Below are 13,454 nucleotides of genomic sequence, written 5' to 3' on the forward strand. Positions count from 1 at the left end.
TGTCACAAACAAGAGGAGAAGCAGGTCAGGGAAGAAGAAGACTAAGAACTAACACTGTTGTTTTGGTAGTTGTTTGTTAGCTGACTGTCTACAAGGCACATGTTCTATCAAATATTAAGTATTGGGTGCTGACTGTGTTATGAGCCTTGTACATACGATTTAAACCCCGGAGCCACTCTGTGAGGCCAGAACTGCTTTGGGATCTTTCAGATGAAGGAACCAACGTGAAGGCTTTGAAATCCTATGTCCAAAGCCACACAGCGAAACCAAAGTGAAACCCGGTAGTATTTGAATCAAGAGTTGAATCTTCTTTCCTCCCCAGAGGGAGAATCGCCCAGGGGCTGAGTGCAGGGGAAAGGCTGGTTCTGAGGGAAAGAAGCTGAGCATATTGTGGCACAGGACTTAGAAAAATTTACAAGCGTCGGCAATTGTTTTCCAGGGGAAGATACCGAAAAACAATCCAGGGAAGGAAATAAAACGAGAAAAATAGTAAAGCAACATGGAATACAAAAGTTGCTGCATTTAGGGCGAAGGAGGCAACCTCGCTGCTCCGTGGCGATGTTAAAGCTATCCTTAAGAACGGGAGGTGGGAGTGGCCTGAGGGATGACTCCTCCAGCACTGCTCCCTGCCAGTTCCGGGCTGCACAGGGCTGAGCCGGCGCCAAGAATGCCCTCTTCTGGTGATATTCTCGAAGCCCAGGATGACAGCAAGGCAGCCGAGACCTGTGTTTTCCAGATCCTGGGTAGATTCCCTCGTCAGACGTGGTTCTACTTAAGCAAATATCACTACCTTCTGTTTTTCCTCCTCAGCCCTCAAACTAGTGATAGGGAAATTATTTCAATAAGGTAAGCTGTACCTTAGTAGAGTTTGCTTCCTTTTTTTTTTTTTTTAACCCCGAATAATACTCTCTATGTCATCTGTATATTTATGATAGCTCAAAGACATGGGTGTGTGGATCTAATTAAAAATGTGAAAGGGTTTAGCAGCCTGCTGCTTCCCTGCAACTCTCTGGTTGCCAAATCTTGGCAGCCGTGTTGAACTTGAGCCAAGCGTTTAGTCCTCAGCTGAACTGCTGCCAGCCTGCGCACGGCATTCTGGGGCGAGAGCCGGAGGGGCTGCGCTGCACCCAGCTTGCACAGGGCGAGGCGGGGGCAGGACCTGGGACCCAGCCGCCCCGGAGGAAACCGGAGAGGAAACCAGCTCGGTCTTGCTCTCTGCTTGGTCCCAATCCCCAGCTCTTACCAAATGCAGGTAGGACCAGCTAGGCCAATTTGGTGACCGGGTAGGGCTTCAAGCTACTCGCTGGGAAATTGTCCCCAGAGTTTTGCTTTCATTTAGTCGAAATCCAGTCTTTTCAGGGGAGAAACAGTTCTCCACTCTCTTGCAGTAGTTAGGGCCTGAGTGACAAGAGTCGGATGGGGTATTTCTATTGAGTTCTCTGCTGTCAGTCTGAGCTTTCCTTGATAGCTTGGCAATTGTTCTGCATCTTCTCTCTGAAGCAGCTGAGTCCGGCGCGGGGTTTCTCAAACCCTGTCGTGCACACATGTCACTTGGGGAATCTTGTGAAAATGCAGGTTTCTGAGTCTCCCTGGGGAAAGGGGAGAATTCATGTTGCCAAGATCAGAACTGACTAGCACTGCTTCCGTTCCACATTATGACTCCAGACTGGAACTTTTGTGAATTCAAGGATGTTAGGCTCTGGAAAAGTACATCTTGGTGATTTGCTCTCAGAGGGAAAAAAGGGGAAAACAATTCAAAGAATTCAGCATTCTCCACGATATGTTGACAAAAATAAGGGAAAATAAAAAACATCAAAGGCATGGGTCACTTTTTATTTTCTCAAAATGTACCAGCTATAAGCAAATTAAAGAGGAAGAAAGGGTCATATTCTTTGTATACAGAACGCCCTCCTGCAGAGTGAAAATTCAACTCTAAAAAGATCTTCTAATATACTTGAGGGGCTGAGAGAGAGGATGAGGGGGCACTTTGCCTTTTAACTTTATATCTTGTGAATTGTTAATTTTTCATGATGATTCATTTCTTTCGTAATTAAAAGAAGAAGAGGCAGCAGCTGCAAGACGGCCCTGGAGCCTTCTTGGCCGTGACCTTCCCCAGGGCAGGCCACCATGGTGGGGAACGTATGGACTTTGAAGCCACTTCGTCCTGGAGTGGAAGCAGGCCCTGGCATTAAGCTTGGGGAAGTTGGCTGACATTGCTGGGCCTTTGCAACCTCATCTGTGCAGTGGAGCAATGGGGCCTTCATTGCAGCATAGCTGTGGGTGCCGCAGACATGTTTGTAGGGGGCTCATACCCAGGGGTCCTTAACAGATGTTTTACAAATCCAGAGCCTCTCTCCGATGGGGTTAGGACACTATTCCAGATAGAATTTCACCCCGGCAGACTGCTTGTGAACACAGATATGTTCCAAAACCTGTGGATAGGAGCTAATCACTTCGAACGTCACAAAGTCTCTGTTCATGATATTAGAGGAGCCCCCCAAAAACGAGGCCTTGGGGAATAGCAGTGAATTTTCTCCTTCTTTTCGAATGGCAAATTTATACATATGAAAAGTCTAAAATGACATGCCAAATAAATCATAAGTAGTCATAATTTAGCCAGCCACTTTTATTATGAAACAATAAAATGCATGCAGGCAGGACGATGAAGCGAGATGCAGGCTGTGTGGCCCCTGTGCAATTAGGGGCTGATATTTCCTTCAGATCCTAAGTTGGGATGGCATGTCGCTTGCTTTGTGGTTTGGAATAATGCAGAACTGGCTGTTTCTACCACAGAAAGAGGGAGAGGGCGTGTGCTGCTAAGAATCAGGATATTTCCAGGAAAATTTCACTCCAAGAGGCTTTCTTGAATCTCACTCCTAACATGTGGGCAGATGATTGTGTAAACCACTGAGGGATGATGCTGGAGGTAAACATCTAATTAATTAAAGAAAACCTCCCTCTGCACCCCAACTCTGAAAATGCCCCACAGTTGAGAAACACTAACATACACTCACCCACACCCACACTCACACACACTCTCTCTTACCCATGTATTTGTAAAAAAAAAAAAAAGCTTCCTGGTGACTGAGTCCTTCGGTCCACCTGCCTTTGTTAGTTCCAGGTCACAAGCACCTTAATCCCCATCACCCTTCTTCCAAGTCTGTGTGACCACAACCCCTTCGCTCTTCCAAGCAACATTTGCTCCAACTTAATATTCCGGTGCTTTCGGGAACAACATTTTAAAATAAACCATTTTGGCACCTTGTCAAAGTCTTGTCTAAATTCCTTCATGACAACCACTCTCAGTGAGATTTTTAAAACCAAAGGGAGTTGGGGGCAGAGAAAAGCAGAGTCCCCTGTTTAGAGTCCTAATCTCAAACAATATCAAATAAGAATGTATTTATTTCTCCTGCCCCCTCTCTAATTCCCTCATGTTCCCACAGGGTATCCTCAGCCCACCTCTGTCCCTCAATCCACATCTTTTTTGTCTCCTCCATGGGATTTGATCACCTGGGTCACTGGGAAAGGGGCACTGGCCACTGGACAAAGAAGGGCTGGGCAGAGATGGGGCCTTGGGCAGGTGTTGAAATGTAGTTCCTGGTCTTTGGTAGTAATCACTGCAAAACTGCAGTAATCACTGCTCCATTCCTATCAACAACCTGCTCTCCTTGGTCTGTTGCTAAGAGACCAGCCTGTTGTTTACAAGATCCTTGGTGGCGTAGACTTCCATGATTTATAATTTATTATCTTAGTGTCAAAACTTGTGTTGGTTCTTATTTTATTTCACCATAGATCCAATTATAGTTAGATACAGCAAAGGTCATGTGTCTGCCGGTGGCACAGTGGCTGCACCAACAGTGTCCCTCACCACCCCTGAGTTCAGGTGCCGCTGAAGAAAATGCCATTGTTAACTGAAGATGAATGTCATTTTTTGTCCATTGGCTTCATGCATTACATGAGTGTTCAGGTCAGTGGATTCCCTCAAGGTTTGCTCACTACTGAAAACATGTTTCTGTCCAACCAAGAAGGAAATGGATTGAAATGATTTCAATGATCACAAGAAGGGAGTTGAGTCTTCTCGCTGTACAGTTCAACACGTATTGACTCAACTCACCAATCCTCCCCCCTCAAAGTTCAGGGCCATAGACATTTATCCAGCACAAGACATGACTCTGGAGCCATCATAGGGCTTTGTGGGTCCACAAAACTACCTTGTGAGGACATTCTGTACTTAGAATAATTCAGTGAATTCAGAAAGGAAGTGATGGCACAGAAGAAAGGGTCATTGAAGTAAAACAGCTCAGTCTCAACATATCAGCTTAGAGAACAAGAGAAACAGTAAAAGTGTTAAGATCATTGCCAACATGTACTGTACCAGGCACAAGACTAAGTGTTTAATCTGGAATAACTTATTAAAAGGTACTGACAGATCTATGAGGAAAATTCTAGTATTAGTCTCATTTTTACAGACAACAAAATCAGAGCTTTCTACCTTAAGTAACGTACTCAGCGATTCCTAGCTATTAAGGGACAGGATGGAACTCAAGCTGAGTGACTCTAGGGTCATTTTTCATTCTCATAGAGATTTTTAAAATACGTATCAGCCTGGGCTTTGGAGTTTTTTTGTCTGTTTAATAAGAGTCCCGCATACATTTGATGAAACAGGGCAATGAGCATAGATTCCAAAATCTTATCACCACATTGTCCTCTACAGAGTCTTCATCATCTCACAGAAACCACAGAGCATGAGAAATTTCTAGGAAGGGCATTTTATTTTCCCCATCAGAGGGCCTGGAAAATTCTAATGCTGTTTTACTGGGAATTAAGCTTGTTGTTTTCCAGAAAGCAATTACGGAAATATTTCATACCAGCATTTTTCATCACTTAATTCCTGCCTGCTCCCTGGTGGGGTCATGGCCAGGACAGAATACTGTGCACAGATCTCCTGAACCCTCTCTGGTTGGAGTTGACAGACTCAATTTTAGTACAGTGATGAAAAGAGATGAATAAACAAGCTAGAAACTGTGGACCATCAAAGAAGCAGTCATGACATTGACGATGACTGAACCAGTTCTCAGCCCTGTCTATTTGCTTTTCCTCCCCCAAGCAGGACCTTGTTCCCATTCAGAACTGCAAACCCATAGACTGGACCCACGGGCAGACCCCTGTCAACAAAAGAGTGGAGTGCACATTCCTCAGTTTATTTTCTGAGACCACTTTTCTGAGACTAGAATCTTCCTGAGGGTGCAGATGGGGTCCTATTCGTCTCAGTAGCTGTACACATCCATTTAAGATTCAAAATCTGAAGTTTGGGGTTCAAGTTCTCATCTACCACTTAGGAGCCTCGTGAACTAAGGCAGATTTTAAACTCTTAGGTTCCTAGTTACAACACTTGCAAAAATGGTGACAATAATACTGTCTTCTTCACAAGGAAGAGAGGATTAAAATGAACAACAAATGTAACATGAAACTGGAGACGGAACTAGATAAAAGTGATTAACATCATTACTCAAATGCCAGGAGCAGTAAAATGCCTGACAAACAATAGCCTCTCATTCAGCAGCACGTGTAGCTGTGAGCTCGTATTCAGTCTATGTGTGCCAACACTATGAAGCGTTGGGATCCAAAGTTGGAAGACAGACCTTTTCTGCCAATTGTTCACAGCACATGGAGGAGAGGAATGTGTAAACAGTTACCCAGAAATATACATATTCTTCTAGGGAGACGAAGATTGAGATGTGATCTTTAACACATTAACTTTTAACTCTCATGCCTCATTTTCTTCATCTGAGAAATGGTTCAGTCATCATCAAGTCATGACAGCTTCTTTGATGGTCCATAGTTTCTAGCTCATTTATTCATCCGTTTCCATCACAGCAGTGAAAAGGAGGCTGCCAACCCCCAAGCAGAGAGGATTTAGGAAATCCATGTATGGTATTCTGTCCTGGTCATGACCCTTCCAGGGACATGACTGCCTTGTCAACTGGATAATTGAGAGAAGAATATCACATGCCATGTTTCATTTAGGAAGCACTGAATGTGTATGGGGGATGGGAAGTGAAGAGTGTCTGGGGACTCTGTCCCAACTGATCCTTTTTCATTGGCTTTTAATGGGGGCTTCTAGAAAAAGAAGCACTTATTCATTGATAAAAATAAAACGTAATTAGACACAGCCTCCTCTGCCCTTCACCTGATGGGGTTTTCAGCAATGTCAACAAGAACCACCATACTGATAATGCAAATCCTGATTGCTTCTGCCCCACCTAACTCACTTTTAGTCTCACTTTTGGTCCATAGCAATTCAGCAAGCTAAGGAGTCAGGAGTAGTAAGGTCAGCCAACTGTTTCACCAGGGTGATGCCAGATAATGCCGGACAGTGTGATCAATGGATAAAGGGATATAAAGAAGGAAAAAGTCCCTTGGGAATCAGAATCAGCTGGGCTAGAAATTGAACTCAGCCACTTTTAAAGTCTGACCCAGGGAAAGGCAAGCTTCCTAAGGGTGACTTCATAGTGTTGGCATTAGCGTTGATTAGATCATGTGGGTTAAGGTCTTAGAACAGAGGAGATGTTCGGCAGAAGGCTGCTGCCCTCCCTACCAAAGACTCTGAAAGACAGGATGCTATCAGAGGTTGTGCCATGGTCTATGATCATGGTCTCTGATTCAGCTCCAGAAAGTCAAAAAGAATTCATCGCCGAGATTTGGTTAGCCCTTCATTTCCTCTCAAATTCCCGACACTAGCCAATGCTGCTGTCCACTGCTTCTGGTTTTGTTTTTGCTTTTGTTTGTTATGGAAATAATAGGCAACAATGATCAGGACTAGGTATATTGTAACTCAACTATCCCTTGCTGGACTCTAAAACTGTCCTCCTCTTTTCTTCCTGGAAAAACAGAATCGTCCTCCCTCTTGCTCAAGACAAGCCCCAGAATACCCACCCCTGAATTCCCTGCATTAATATCCAAAGCATATCCAGTCTCTTTCCTAAATATGTCTCCTCTCCACACAGTTCTTTAGTCTCTAGGGCTATCAGTACTAAAGACATCTTCTGAACTAGGATGAAACATGCTCCTTATCTTCTTGTAAAGCTCTAAGGGTCCACACATTTGGTAAGACAAGACTCAAGCTTCTTAGCACAGCCTTCCATTCCACTCCAAATCCCCATGTGCCCATATCCTCCCAGGCACCCTTCCACCACAAACCCACTGAACCTGCAACATGGAATTGCTTCTTGTTCTTCAACCACATCATGTTGGGCCATGACTTGGACTTTGTATATTCAGGTCCTCATGCTTGGCATGACTACTCCTTTCCCAGAAAATTCCTGTTCAGCCTTCAAGACATAATCCTAGTTTCTTTTTCTAAATCCTCCTGGCTTCTCTGGGCACTTAGGCCAGGCATGTTACTCTTACTCGTATCTGTATCAAAAAAGCTGAACCCATAATAGAGTCTTAGTACTTGTGCCCTGAGCCATGCCATTATCCTGAAGAATGTTCCTGGGTCCTGCCTGGGACTTCCTTAATGGCCCCTAGATCTGGGTTTCTTTTTTTGCCTCTTTCAGTGTTCTTTTTATTAACCTTTCCAGGATTGTCTTTCTCTACTAGTCATTAGATGTTGATGTTCCTCAAGGTTTGCCATAGGCCATTTAAAATATTATAAATAATTTCATATTATCTCATTTACATTATCTCCTGGGATCTCTCTGCTTCCCAGACTGCATTAACCACTCATGGTGATGACTCTGGGGCTGCATTCCCAGCCCTGATTCTCCATAGACCCCAGACCTTTGCATTCATATATGTAATGTCTGTCTTGAGACTTGGATATATCACAGAGCCTTCAAACTAATATCTTTGGCTGGGCATGGTGGCTCACGCCTGTAATCCTATCACTTTGGGAGGCCTAGGCAGGTGGATCACTTGAGGTAGAGGAGTTCAAGACTAGCTTGGCCAACATGGTGAAACCCCATCTTTACTGAAAATACAAAAATTAGCTGGGTGTGGTGGCAGATGTCTGTAATCCCAGCTACTCAGGAGGCTGAGGCAGGAGAATGGCTTGAACCCAGGAGGCGGGGAGGTTGCAGTGAGCTGAGATCCTGCCACTACACTCCAGTCGGGGTGACAGAACAAGACTCCATCTCAAAACAAAGAAACAAACAAAGAAACAAACAAACAAACAAAAAACCAGTATGTTCAAGTTGACTTTACTTTAGCTTCCCTATAACATCTTCCTCCACACATCTTTACTCCATTGTCAGTGTCCCCTGATTCATGGTATTACCACATACTTGATGCCCAACTGAGAAATCTAGATGTCTTTACCTGTCCTTCCTCAACACTGACCCACCTATCTCATTAAGAAACAAGGCCTATGGATTCTATCTTTTCAATAGTTTTCTTTTTTTCTTTTTCAATCTCTCCAACCCACTACTGTTTTCCACCATTCTCTCAGTCTAGGCCTCATTATCTTTTTTTCTGGACTTCTACAACAAACTCCTAATTTATCTCCTACCTCTATTATTTCACTCTTCCTATCTATTCACTATTGCAGGGCCAGGACAATCTTTACAGATCTTTACAGGATGATCAAAACACGAACTTTATTGTGCCATTTTTATATGTGTGATTTCCCAATGATCCCCCTTGCTGACTTGAGGTAATTCTCAGAAAACTCTGCATGAATCATAGAGATTTTGGTCTGGTTTCTAAATAGCTTGTAGTCTATACCTTGCACCTCTGAGCCTTGCAGCCATATTGAACTATTCTTAGTCTTTGCAAAGGGCTCTTCTCTCTCTAAGTCTTTACCTTCCATCAAATACACTGAAATATGTATTTTGGGGCAGATTATTAATGTCCTCCTTTTTACTGAGATCAACTACAGGATTAACTTAGCAGTACTTGGCTTCAAAAAACGGTATACCAGTCTCTTTCCCCATCAGTCTAATTTTTCATCCTCTTTTCTTGGATATCCCTGAGTTCACATCTTCTGAATTGTACTTGCTTCTTTTTGAGGCTTATGTAGGGGCTTGTTTCAAAGAGATACTCTACATTCTATCATGGCTGTAAGAAACGTAGGGGTCCTGTTCTATGCCCAAGGCTCTGCTTGTCGAATGCACACGTAATTGATCAACACAACTGGGGCTTCCTATTTTATGTCACAGTGCCATAGTAGTCAATGATGAACTGTCCTAGCAGATCCACTAAACTATTCTTTCATTGATTGCACATAGTTCCTGTCTTCCCAATGTACTTTTGACGGTTTATGAGAGTAGATTTTGAATCACCCCTCCCCCAAATCTGAGTTCTTCCAAGGGAATTAATTCCCCTATGTTTTTGTTTAAGGTTTTCTGCCAGGCAAACTACATGTTAGCATCATGCATTTTTTTCTTTTTTTTTTTTTTTTTTTGCAATTCTAGACCCTTGTGCCTGAGAGAGCAAATCCTTTAGCCCTTTGATCTTCACAATCCTTCAATTATCTTTCTGGTTTCCTTCTGTTGTCATTTAGGGTAAATACATACAGTTGGTCTTTGTGTCCATCCATGAGAGGTAATCTCACTCTTCTTTTAATTATTTTTAGATCCCTTGGCTGAATGCCTTTTAGTCTGCATGCATGCATCTCATACCACACAGCCCAAATTTCTACAACTTCGTCCAAGTGCAATCTCCTCAGAACTACAAAGCAAGAAAAGATCACCTTTGGGCTCAGGAACTCACAGTCATTCTCCCTCTCCCGGAAGGCACAATGACCAGGACAGTACCGAGCTTTGCAGCCATATTAAACTCACCTCCAGCTCAGCACATTCCGCTCAATCACTCAAAATCATCCTTTCCTGCTGGTAAATAACACTGAAATGTAAGTGCCAACTGTTAGTCTTTCTTATCTGGAGTCTTCTCCCCAAGTTTTTATTTTATGTGAAAGCATTGTGTTCTCAGTAATTATTTTGGTCTCCACATTTTATAGCCAATCCCTTTGATTTAAAATATTACCGAAGGCTCTGCTCCCCACCTTTTCCTTCCTAAACTGCTTTTTGCAACACCCTTAATCTGAATTTGAAGGAAACACAATATTTTCCAACACAATTTTTCTTTTCCTTCCTTCCTCCTCTTCCTCCTCCTCTTCTTCTTCTTCTTCTCCTCCTCCTCCTTCTTCTTCTTCTTTTTTCAGATGAGTCTCACTATGTTGCACAGGCTGGAGTGCAGAGGTGCAATCTCGGCTCACCGCAACCTCCGTCTCCCAGGTTCAAGCGATTCTCCTACCTCAGCCTCCCGAGTAGCCAGGACTACAGGAACGCACCACCACATCCAGCTAATTTTTGTATTTTTAGTAGAGATGGAGTTTGCCTGCGTTGGTCAGGCTGGTCTCGAACTCCTGACCTCAGGTGATCTGTCCACCTCGGCCTCCCACAGTGCTGGGATTACACGAATAGAAAGAATGAGAAATGCATCTGAGCCTCACTCCACCAAAACAACACACTTTCCCACCTCTCACTGCACTCCAATGAATGTCTATGAGTTTTCAGACTCCCTGTCAATGGTCTTAGGTAAATGCAGTAATATTTGCTTTTTAGAATTTATAAGACAAAGGCCATTCTGGGTGCAGTGGCTCATGCCTGTAATCTTAGCACTTTAGGAGGCCGAGGCGGGCAGATCACCTGAGGTCAGGGTTTGAGACCAGCCCAACATGGCAAAACTCCTTCTCTACTAAAAATACAAAAATTAGCCAGGCATGGTGGCACATGCCTGTAATCCCAGCTACTCGGGATGCTAAGGCAGGAGAATCGCTTGAACCCGGGAGGCGGAGGTTGCAGTGAGCCAAGATTGCACCACTGCACTCCAGCTTTGGTGAAAGAGTCAGACTCTGTCTCAAAAACAGAAAGAAGAAAAGGACCAGTGCCTTAAAATGAGCAGAAAATTTTCTGTCAAGTAGACTTGGATCCCTTTCCTCTCCTGCAGCTTATTGGGCTCACTCTTGCTCATTCGCTCATGGCTTAGCTTCTTCATCTGTCAAATGGATAGAAAATACTCTTTCAGTCCTTTGAGTAAGAAAAGCTGATAATGGCGCCAGAAGATTTCTGTCAATTCTGAAGCACTATATAAACAAATCAGACTGCCACTAGTAATCAAAAAAAGGAAGGTCTAATACCTGAGGCTTCTAACTTGTATAATAAACTTCTAAGTAATTTAAGTTGTTCAACTAAAAAAGGAGAGGACATTTGGTTAAGAGAAGATGAGATTTCAAACACATTATGGTCAAGTTTAAGTGGTATTGTTTGTTTCATTTTGTTAATGGAAGAAACTCTAGCATTTTTCAAGAGTCAGTCATTGGGAACCAGCCCTTAATTATAGAGTGTTATGGGAAGATCCATGGTGTCTAGGGTCTGTTGGGGAATTTGAGGAATTCTACAGCAAGAGCATTGTGCTCCAAGAGTACACAGCAGAACTGGGGCTATCACACTCCCATAAAACAGATAAAATCGTACTCAGAACACAGCTGTATTAGTCCATTCTCACGCTACTATAAGGACATACCTGAAACTGGGTGATTTATAAAGAAAAGAGGTCTAATGGACTCACAGTTCTGCAGGGCTAGGGAAGCCTCAGGAAACTTACAATCATGGCAATAGGAAAAGCAAACACATCTGTCTTCACATAGTGGCAGCAAGGAGAAATATGAGTGAAGTGGGGGGAAAGCCCCTTAAAAACCATCAGATCTTGTGAGAATCACTATCATGAGAACAGCATGGGGGTAACTGTCCCCACGATTCAATTACCTCCGACCAGGTCCCTCCCATGACACAATATGTGGGAGTTATGGGAACTATAATTCAAGATGAGATTTGGGTAGGGACATAGCCAAACCATCAACAGCTATCAACAGCTTTGTTAGCATCCAGAGAAGGCTGAAAGAGGAAGAGAAAGATGTGGGACCAGCACAGGAGACTTCCTGGAGTGACTGTGGCCCCATCTGGGTGCACAGGGGTCACAGCAGTCAGAGAGCATAGCAGAGAGAAGGCACTCCTGCGTGAGACCTCCAGGTGAAACTGGGGTGGGAGTGGAAAGAGCATTTCTAAGAGGCGAATAAACAGATTAACAAAGAATGAAATTTATTGGGCTTTGAAAGTCAAATGCCACAGCAGCTTGAATTTGGTCATTTGATCTGTAGGGAAAATGGGGAACAGGAGACACTGGAAGGTGGAAAGGCCTAAAAAGCTCACCTTGAAAATCCATCAAGACATTCTTTAAATTTAAATGTAAACCTGTCACTATACCAATACTTACGGCCCCTTTTCCAAGAAAGCCCTCCCCGTGCCTCTTCCCTGCTAACTCCTGGCCATCTTTATGGCCTTAGCAAGGTGATGTTTTCTCCACCAGCCCCACCCCAACAGCTCTCCTTCTCACTCAGGTGGGTCACCCAGAGTGGTCCAAACTTCCCTCATCAAAGCAGCCTTTACACATCCTGTGGCTTACAATTTCTTACCTTGTGACCCTCCTCTTCTTTCCCTATTTAACATTATGAAAACTCTCATCAGTTTTACATTCCATGAATCCTTACCTGCTCTGTGCACCTTGTCCCACAAGCCTCCCCTGATTGTAGACCCTCCACAGAGGTCTCAGATGACACCATGGGAGCCACCAGGCTGTGCAGAGACTCCTCTCTTCCCTCATCAATGTCTTTACCCAGTGAGGTTAAGAAAGCCAGGGCAGGCTGAACTAGGAATTCCCTTGGTTCTAACACAAAATGTGGTCACTTTAAATGACCTAATTGTCCTGTCTAAACACCTCTCTCCTGGGATAATCGAAAATGCTCTTTTAGTCTGGCTCACAATTCCTAGCCTCCAGGCCCCCAGGGTTCCAGTGGGCGGGTGGTGGGAGTCCATTAGTCCTCACCTTCTGCCCTTTCTGGTCTCAGCTGAGCTCTTATCACCTGTACCTGGGCCTCCTGGTCTCAAGAGGTCCATGACTGCCTCTCCGTAAGCTCCAGCAAAAGATGGTGAGGTTCAGGCAATTGCCTTTCCTATTCTAATGAGCCTTGCTTCTAACAGAATGTGAGAAGGGTTAGTGTGAGTACTCCAGAAGGAAAGAAATAAAAGGAGAAAAAACAATAAATTAATGTAATAGAGTGGGCAGAAAAAAACGCTTAGATATGAGATATTCCTGATTTAACTACATGACTTTCACATGTGATACGGTCTATCACACCTCGAACCTCCTTATCTGTAGAATGGAGATACCAGTTCACACTCTGCTGTGAGACTGGAATGTGTATGTGATGTACCTGGCATAGTGCCTCAGACACATGCCCTAAAATTGGTACTTAGTCCAATGGTGGTTGTCATTATACCAAAGAGTACCAATGACTTTAAAAGCTGAGCTTTCTGGCCTTATCAGGACCCACATCTAGAGAGGGTAGAATTGTATTTTCCACACCTATTAGAAGTGGAGTCCTCCAATGTTTA

At 43.8% G+C, this 13,454-nt stretch overlaps 1 long non-coding RNA gene across 1 annotated transcript in view; it reads left to right on the forward strand.

The window, feature by feature from the left end:
* The first annotated feature begins 1,118 nt into the window (after positions 1 to 1,118).
* The window catches only part of LOC105547890, a 19,936-nt gene continuing 7,600 nt past the window's right edge, over positions 1,119 to 13,454 (forward strand). Inside the window, exons 1-2 of the long non-coding RNA XR_001007303.1 lie at positions 1,119 to 1,252; positions 9,575 to 9,850. This is a non-coding gene — a long non-coding RNA (uncharacterized LOC105547890). The remainder of the gene's footprint in view (positions 1,253 to 9,574; positions 9,851 to 13,454) is intronic.

Source organism: Mandrillus leucophaeus, unplaced genomic scaffold (assembly GCF_000951045.1).
Source record: "Mandrillus leucophaeus isolate KB7577 unplaced genomic scaffold, Mleu.le_1.0 Scaffold4, whole genome shotgun sequence".
Classification (NCBI taxonomy): Eukaryota; Metazoa; Chordata; class Mammalia; order Primates; family Cercopithecidae; genus Mandrillus; species Mandrillus leucophaeus.